The sequence below is a fragment of the Talpa occidentalis genome, unplaced genomic scaffold (genome assembly GCF_014898055.3).
Source record: "Talpa occidentalis isolate TD23 unplaced genomic scaffold, MPIMG_talOcc4v2.1 talOcc4.2, whole genome shotgun sequence".
Taxonomy (NCBI): Eukaryota; Metazoa; Chordata; class Mammalia; order Eulipotyphla; family Talpidae; genus Talpa; species Talpa occidentalis.
The window spans coordinates 138,073,778-138,083,226 of NW_023602073.1; the positions used below are offsets into that span (position 1 = coordinate 138,073,778).

Consider the following 9,449-nt stretch of genomic DNA (forward strand, 5'->3'; position numbering starts at 1 on the left):
TTTATACCACTGCTCCAACTGCTCAGAGAGATAGTCATCAAAACATTCCTCGTCAAAGTCCTTTGAGTGAAGTAAATAAAACAGGAACACAGAGTCTTGATTCCACAACATGTAAATCCTGCTCTGTTTGATTTTCTGAAGTTTGCATTTTGATGCGAAAGCCTCAGTAAGGTTGAGAAAACTGCAAAGAGGAAACTGCTCAGAAGTTTTGCCTCTAGCTACACAATCTAAGCAGTGAGATGGATAATGATCCGTCTGAATATCTAATAACTGCTCAGCCACTCAGACATGTGGAAGAGTCTTTCACCAGCGAGAATACAAAGGCTCCTGACCAACCTGCCCTGGCCTACCCCCCACATGGTAGAGGTGAGTCAGTCAGTGGCCTAAAGGGAAATGAGGGAAGCAGGTTATTTTGTTAGCATTTCCTGGTGATGCTACTTCATATTTGCTTATGTAAACACTCCTGGGAACTTTTATTATATTATGAAACCCTCCCCTGGATCCTACAAGCCCAGATTCCTACCTTCAAAGGAATAACAGAGTTTATAAATTTCAACCCTGTGTGGGAGAATATGACTTCAAATTATAATTGGATCAAATGTAGACCTGAAATTTTCCCAGAAATTACTTGTTCATGCAGCTTGTTCTGATTTGCTTTCTATTTTCTATAAATGCCCTCAACTCTAATTGGGTTGAGGAACACATAAAGGACCCATAACCACCCACTACCTCCCTGTAAAAATCAACAGAAGGGAAATAAAAAGGGAAAGCCGAGTACACTGGCCTTCTTGAAAGCACTCACAGTCTGGAGCTATCACTAGCTTCTAAGGACATCTTTGTAGCCCAAGGATGGTAGCTAGCATCCACGATTGGAGTTGGTGCAGGGAAATGACAGACATTTCAGATACAGATTCAACTTCTCAGTAACTGCAGAAGTAAATGTGCTAGTGTAATTTAACTAGGTTCGCCAAACATCTAGAGGAGCCATAAATCATATGTGTTACGTAATACTCAATCTGAATGGCATTGGATTTCCTCAAAGTAGAATAGCTTTTAATGAACACACGTTTTCTTAACTTTTGTCTTGTTGTCACAAGTATTTGTTCCTTTTCCTGAATCTTTGCTGTCTGTAGTATTTTATGGCCATTTGCTAGAACTCAGTGCCACTCTCTCCAGTCCCACTGATTTATGAAACTGAGATAACTGGCTGACCTGTCCATCCAAAGCACAAAGCTGTATTTCAAAAACTCTGGAGAGGTAGCTTCCTATTTTGGTTGCAATTATTTGGAGAATGTCTATGACACAGTAAAACAAAACATAAGAATGGCTGTGAAGAAAATGGGTCCAATTAGTAGGAACATATCTATATGATACTTAAAGTTTTCATCTCAGCATAGACTAGGACCACACATTGCTTATCTCCCATCTTCTGAAAGATAAATTAAGGTCAGTGAAATCTCTCAATACTCCATGTTTTAATCCCAAGGGCAAAACATAAGAGGATAGGTACAGGTTAAATAGTTGTTATTGGTATTATCATTTTCATCTTACAGGGGTAGAGATTCAGGCTGCAAGAGTTTAAATACTTGTCCAAGTTCTTAGAAACTGAGAAAAAGGAAGAATTTGGAATTGAACAATGACCTGCTGAACTCTAAACCTCCTATTCTTGAATGGTAGGAGGAAGAAGGAGATTTTATTGCCTGATTGAGCACTGAGGGAGATACCCTTCAGTAACACAAGAAAGAATTGAATTCAGGTAAAGGTAGAGTTTGAAAGAAGGTATAAAGTGCATGGCTAAACCTTTGGGAGCTGATGAAAGAAAGGTAACTATGAACTGACACTACTCAGGGAAAACCCTTGGTAGGAGATTGGACGAAGGTGACCATGAGCAAGAAATGGAAATTCCTCAGAGGTCCACAGCTCTTCTTGCCATCCAGGTTACCATTCAAACTGAGCACAGCCTGGCCACTTGCCTCCCAAAGCTGCCATCTGCCACACAGTTTTGGCTGAGGCCAAATTCAGCCTGCATCATTTCCAGAGTTCCTTTCTTTTGCAAAGTCATCCAGAGGTGAGTCACAGATAGGTGTCCTCTAAATGACTGCACAGCCCCAAATAAATGACTTTCCTGAAGAAGAAATGACAGCTGAGGAAGCTGCGTGCAAGGGGAGGCGCACCCTGGCTCACCTGCGCAATCCCCACGTCCCCAAGCGGTTTGGTTTTGTGATGTGCCCTTTCCTCCCCATCTGGAAGGAGGAGGAGAGGGGTGGATGCCTTATTAAGACCTGGCACAGTGCCAGCTCTGCACAAGCTGTCTTTATTATTCAGTCTTAGAAAAGCACCTTGAAAATAAACAGCAAATGTCTCTTATCATGTATGTAGCACTTAGCAAATTGGAAGTGCTTAATAAAAGTCAATGAACCCTACAAGACCCACCACTATTAGCATATATGTTGATACAAATTGATTGTGCAAATCAATAAGAGAATTAATATATTGAGATCTTCAGACTTTCACTGAATAATTATATTGAGTTGAACAATAATTTAATGCAGATTCATGTTAATATCTTTACAAATATGCATTTAAAGAGTTTGAATGCTTAATTAGCTTGCAAAGCACCTTTTCTGAAAGAAAGGATAATTAATTTTTGCTCTAGTTTTGCCACATCTCATTTAAATTATTTTGGTACTGCTCCCATAACCATATCATACCACATAATTTAGAAATAAAAATTCTAATTTGTAGGCTGTTTTTTCTATTACAATTATTAAGTGCTATCATTCAAATTATACAAATGTGTTTGAAGGAAAAATATAGAGTGGAAGTCTTTTATTCTGATCCATTTAGTATTTGCTTTTGCAATATTTATTTTGAAATAATTTCACACTTGTAGAAGAGTTGTAAGAACAGCTGTAAACGTTTTACCATGAGCTTCATCAATAGATGGATACAGGTAAGTGTGTTACACACACAGATGTATATGATTACATATGTATATATTCATACATGTATGAATATATTTACATACGCATGCATATATATTATTTTTTTAAACCATGTAAAAGTATGATGCCCTTTTACCCACTATATACCCACTATATAAAACATTTACTTTTATAAAATTTTAATGTAAAAAGTTATCATAAACAAAAGGAAATAGTATAAACACCAAATATTCATTCCAGATTCAATAATTTTCAAGATGGTGCCAATTTTTTCTCACCTATTTTCTTTCTCCCATTTTGTGTTGCTGAAGTGTTTAAGGTTTTCTTTTTAAGATTTATTTTATTTATTATGCATACAAGAGCTGGGGTGTAAGCCAGAGGTGCATGGTGGTGGGGAGGTGAGAGGATTCACCAGAGACAGAGTGGGGAGCAGAGCCGGTGGATCTACTGAAATACTCTGCTGAGGGGAGCAGCAGGCGAGACAGGAGAGGTCTGCTGCACCATGTGGGTCAGCTCCCTGGCCAGGATTGAACTCGTGCTGTGGTGGCTGCTGATAGTTTGATTGTGCTGAGACTTAACCCCTTCTGCCACCAGGGAGGCCCTTGTTTTTTAATTGTATTGCTTTTTTATCGAGGTAAAGTTTATTTATAACACAGCATATGATTCAGAGATATAGGTTCACACCTCTTCAGATACACAACACAGCTACCACCGAGGCACCCATAGTTTTTCACCAAAGTCTATTGCACCCTCCATACTTGGCTCACTCCACCCCACCTCTGGGAGCTCTGGGGTTTTTGTGGCTTGGTTTTGTCTGACCCTTTGTTTTGCTTCTCTATAGTCCATATGAGTGAAATCATCCAGTGTTTGTATTTCTCCTTCTGGCTTATTTTGGTTTGTTTGTTAGTTTTCATTTCAGTCTAGAGTGCAAACACAATCCCCTGCTACCACAAATTATGCAGTGAGTTTCCAACATTTGGGGAAACTGCAGGGGTCAGCACATCCGGAGAGCAATGGATGATCCTCACTGGGGAAAACCAACTTGGTGACCTTGGTATCTCCCCTGTTCTGGTTTATTTTGCATCACCAACTCCAGTTCTACCCATGGCATTGAGACATAAATAAAATTTGTTAATGCAATGAAAAAGCAATGGTAAATACGTAGGTTGAGACCTTTAGTAAAAAGAAGATTGAATAAAAATGTATTAGTTCCGGGAGGTGGGGAATAAGTCAACCTATTAACTGGGGTTTTACACACAAATTCTTCACTGGCAGTGAGCACCTGTGGGCCCTGCCCAAGCTCCAGCTGGTAGACTGTGGATCTGATTAGCTTTGATTATGTCAAGGAGACCTCCCCGATCAAGCATTTCTGATCTTGTTTCAGACTGGCCTACTCACTTGTGCCAATTTTGTGCAACATGGTCAGAAGGAGCAGGTCAGAAACCGGAAAGGCCCATGCTTGCTGCAAACCCTGCAGAGAGTATCTGGGCCCTCCTTAAGCAGCTAATAGGTGAAATTATAATAAAAATGCACAAATCTCTTACATATATAATTTCTTATATTAAATCAGGTAAGTTGCAAAGTGGACTGACATTTCTCAAGAGCTGTGCCAGCCCTCCATGTCACCTGGACTCCATAACCGGAGTTACCCTGCAAGCCTCAGCTTGAGAACCATTCTCAACTAAGGAGAGATAGGTTATAACCTGAAATAGTTGAAAGATTTTGCCAACCAATACCAAGAAAACTATGAAAGTGTGGGAAGAATGGTGTTTAAGGGTACTAGACCAGAAAAGAACAAACTTAATGGTGGATTAAGTCAAACTCACAGTACATAAATGTACTAGAAAATATGAATTCAGTGTGCTAGCTTGAACATTCAGGTTGTTTGCAACAGTTTACTAGGACAGTTTTCTTTGTCTGAAATCTGGATTGCACCACAATTTTCTTCTATATTATAAAACGGTACTTCTCAACTGGGGAGAGTTTTGCCCCCGCTCCCCCCATGAGACATTTATCAATACGAGGAGACATTTTTGATTGTCCAAAATGGGAGGGAAGAACTACTGAAACCCCCTGGGGAGAGGCCAGCCCTTCACTACAAAGGATTATTTGGCCCAAGATATCAGTAGTGCCAAGTCTGAGAAATCTTGATAGAGAGGAATTTGGGAGCATAGGTGACGAAGGTGTCAGAGTGAGTGGATCATGGGGAACCAGTCACTACTCCTGACCACAGCACCTAGGCTGTCCCAAAGGATGTTTCCTTCTCCAAGGCATCCCAAAGTGCATTTCTGGGGTGCACTGGCAGGTATCAAGCTCTGTACTAACTGCCTCCTGACAACTGGTGACAATAGGAGAGAGGCTGCCCCTAAAAGGAGCTCCTACCATCACTGGAAGATGGGATCCTACAAAGCAGAAAGCACTTAATAGCCAGAGTGAGGGGGCTGGGCACTGAGGGGCCAGTGGACTGGAGCAATAATCAGGATCTGCAAGCATTCCTGGTAGTGATCATGGGGTCTCCAGGGATGAAATAAATAGGCAGCCTACTAAATCTTACCTGGTCTATATACATACAGATTTCTAGGTATGGTAAATAGAGATCGTATAGAGGCCCTGCAACTTACAGGCTCTCCTCCCCCCAAATTTTCAGCCAGGCTTCTTATTTAGGAGGACCCTAAAATACCACCACAGATTTATGCAGTAGATCCTCCTTCTGGCCTTCCCCAAGGACCTGCAGCCATTTACCACCGTGACTATGCATAGGAAGAAGGGGAAGAGGGCATACCAAAGCCTTTTTAAGGATTATGGGGCACTGGCTCTGAGCCAGCCCTCAGATGTCTAAGGATTGTCTGCCATTAGGAGCTAGTTGGAGTAGAGACTTATGGAGCCAGGCAATAACTGTCCTTCCCTAATAGGATAATCACCTGAAGGTACCAAATTTCTGGGAAAACTATGACTGTCACTATTAGTAACTTGTAAGGTGCAAGGGTGTTGATTCATATCAGGACCCCTTTAACTCACCTACCTGAACATAGGCATGTGTCCCTGAGATTGATGGTGAAGTATCATAGATCCAATCATGTGGTGACAGCCACTGTAGCTACTGTCCCCTAGGAGAGTCCTGGGGACAGTGAAAGAATTTCAGGAGAGGGTCTAACTACATGGAATATTTCACAGAACCAACTAGAAACTGCCCCTGCCTCATGAAGGACTTAGAAGCCAAGAGAAACTATTAATAAGAACTCAGTCAATGCCTAGTGATAAAATTGGGAGGGTGATGGGCTGACCAGAAAGCAAGAGTGGTCTCTGAGGTCATGGTCAAGACAGAAAAGCAGAGAGCATGGAAAGGGTCAACAGCATTCAGACATGCGGCACCATGGCAGGGCAGTGAGGCCACGAGAGTGGCTTAAGAGTATCTCATGTTTGCCTAGCGAGTCTCTCACCTGCAAATAAAAGCATATGTATACAGAGCCAGTGAGGGAGAGGTGTGGTCAGAGAAGCAATAGACCTTGGATCCTGAGATCCTGGACTTCAGACAGCCTGTCCCACCAGGCAGGGGCATGAAAGAGTTGCCTGGGCAGGTGGTAATATGTACCTATCTAGGACACCAGTGTGTAGGGGCTCCCCAAGGACCATCTTCCATTATTATAAACAGAATTGCCTTGATATAGCTTTCCCAGAGACATTATTATTTCCTATAACCCATTATCACAGGCAGAACTTCAAAACTATAATGTAAGAACTATTTAAATGGCAATAGATATAAATTATTTCTGTCATTGTAAAAAAACTACCTAATTTATATGATTGGTAGACATTAATATGTTTGGTTCCGCAATGTCCGTGGGAGGAAGCAAGGAAGCACTCAGAGAATATTGTATTATCCCCAAGAGTCAGGGAGGCACTTAACGATGCACATTAAAAAGTTTCAGCTTGTATTTATACGGAAATATGGGTCTTCAAGACTTGTGCGAGATTATCATAAACTCAATTAGGTGGTATCTCTAGTATAGCACGTTCCGCACTCCTATGACTAGGCTCCAACATCTGGATCTATTAATACAAGACCCAAAAATTCAGCTCTGAACACTTGATTGAGAAAAAGGTATTGAAGCTTTCAATGGTGATATCCATAAGGCTAATACAGTAGATAAATCACCTAAAATGTTCGCCCCCTGTTATCAATAGACACAAAAACCAGACACCAACACTAACTCAGTGTTTCTCCAAAAGCTTGAAGGACTGTAAATTGCCTTAAAATCACAACTTACTCCTACAAAGTGAACTAAGCATGAAGGTGAAACTTCTACATTTAATGAATCATATATCATTTGTTCAATATCCCAGTTACTTACATTAGAAGTTTTGGGTTAGGCTAAAGGTCAGCATTTTGTGTTCTCAGCAAGAGAAAGTCAGCTGATTCCAGAGAAGTATTGCACTGTTATTAGGGTCATTTATTTTAGACACCTTAATTTTTAGCTTTCATTCCAAAATGGGCTCATTTTGTCATTTAATAGTATCCTACCATTCAAGCTGCTCAGCCAATTCTGAGTAAGGATTAATCCATTTCAGCATCAACAGCAAGATGGACACTCTGGTGGAGCAGATGTGCACTGTTCTCTGTAATTACTTTCAGCTCTTACTTTGCCCTTTACTGTCTGTTTGAAATTTAACCTTAATGGAATCAGAATGGCATTTACCCAGGGATCACTCCAGATTGTGTGAAACTCACAAAAATAAAGGTTATGACATAGTACGTCTTCTAATCGCTTTTTGGGTTTGGAATTGGTTAACAGTTACTTTGGAGTAGAAGAAATCAAAAATACCTGATATTTATCCTAAGGTAAGAAAAATTAATCATTCTTGTCATTGTTCCCCCTACCATCAACCTCTTTAGCCTATGCTATGACCCCAGAGAACAATCCAGAACACTGACATAACATAGCATAAAGAATGACCTACTCTATTGAAAGATAAATGGTGTTACTCTGAGATGCCAACAGACATCCAGAAAGTAGATGCTGAGTCGGAAACTGGAAAGAAAGGATGACCAGAGTGTGGGAAGAAAGTTGAGGAGTGGGTACCCACACTCTGGTCCACCACCACGAGGTAAAATGGACTCAAGTAATGCTCCAAATCTTTAGCATTGCTGCCAGAGTCCAGGCTGGGATGAGAACAGGACACTCATTTTTCTTTTACTGATATAGCTAGATTGGCTTACTCAAGTGTTTTGCAAGTGCCATAGGATAACCAAAACGTTATCATTTAAATAGTTGCTACTGAATTCCTCTTAGAATTGTCTTCCTGTGAAGGAGTATCTTGGTGGTAATTAGGAGAAAAACAGACCCCACTGAGAATCTTCCAGACTTCAGAGGAAAAAAGGTCATCTGTATAACCCACCATGGAAACTGGACTCCCAAAAGTGAATAGTTGATGGGAGTAATGGGAAGTAATGAGGAATAATGACACAGAGAAAGTCTCAAGACTCCCAGAGAGTATAGGAAGAGAGTCATTGACAAATCCCTCCAGTGTTGTTGAAATTTGCTGATATAGTACAGTCTCACCTTCAGCTTCCTGAAGATTTGCATGGAGTGATATTTTGATTTTGGTTTGTAATTATATTTTGACATTTTTAGAAGATCTTTAAGAAGCCACAGAAATAAGAGAGCTCCTCACTGGATTCAGTGCAGCGCAGAATAGAGGCAGCTCAGCTGCATGCAGAAGAGGGGAGCTTAGGAACCCCAGAACTTACATTCATAGGGCATCGCAGAGGTTTAAAGAAAGCCCTCGTGCTTTTGTAAATTATAAAAATGACCAAGGGTTAAGCCAATTTTCTCTACATCTTGAAGGACAGGTAGGTCTCGGGTTGCCATGCAAAGGAAACAAAGTCTTCCCAGTCAATCATCACAATATTTCCAGAGGTGAGATTCTATTGTTAGCTGCATCCTGAAGAGGAAATTTGGGCCTAGAATCACTCCCGAGGTCACATATCTACTAAGCAGCAGAACAGGATTACAATATTAACTTTAACTAGTCTGGGTGCAGTCTGAACCAGTTTAACATAAATCTTTACCTCATGTGTTGAGACTTAATCCTTGCACAGTCAAATGGCATATTTTTCAAGATTAGTTTCCCTTCTCCAAGCTGCACTGATCTCTACTCTGAAATTCCACACTCACTGATTTTTTAAAATTCTTTCCCTTCAGCATATAAAACAATCACCAATTACCTATCTTTACAACAAAGCAACTTCTTCAACTATGTTTTACAATTCCTTTTTTTTGCATAATCACAATGTCCTGAATAGCATTTGTTCTTTCTCTATGCTCACTCTCTTCCATTTACTTTTTGTCTGCTGCATCTGCCTGTTGTCTCTACGCAGGTATCTCATGGCCTCCTGATTTATTTTCTTTGCGGCACTTTCAGAAAGCCCTAGACCCATCTTTATGGAGCCTCTTCAATTTGGTTCTTTATTTGCATCTCTGACCATCCATTTTTTTTTCTGTA

The 9,449-nt window shown here is 40.6% G+C and overlaps 1 non-coding gene across 1 annotated transcript; it reads right to left on the reverse strand.

Moving 5' to 3' along the window:
• Positions 1–3,860: 3,860 nt before the first annotated feature.
• Positions 3,861–4,024, reverse strand: LOC119253650 (U1 spliceosomal RNA). The gene has a single exon (XR_005127180.2). It is a non-coding gene; the product is annotated as a U1 spliceosomal RNA (small nuclear RNA).
• Between the last annotated feature and the right edge of the window lie 5,425 nt (positions 4,025–9,449).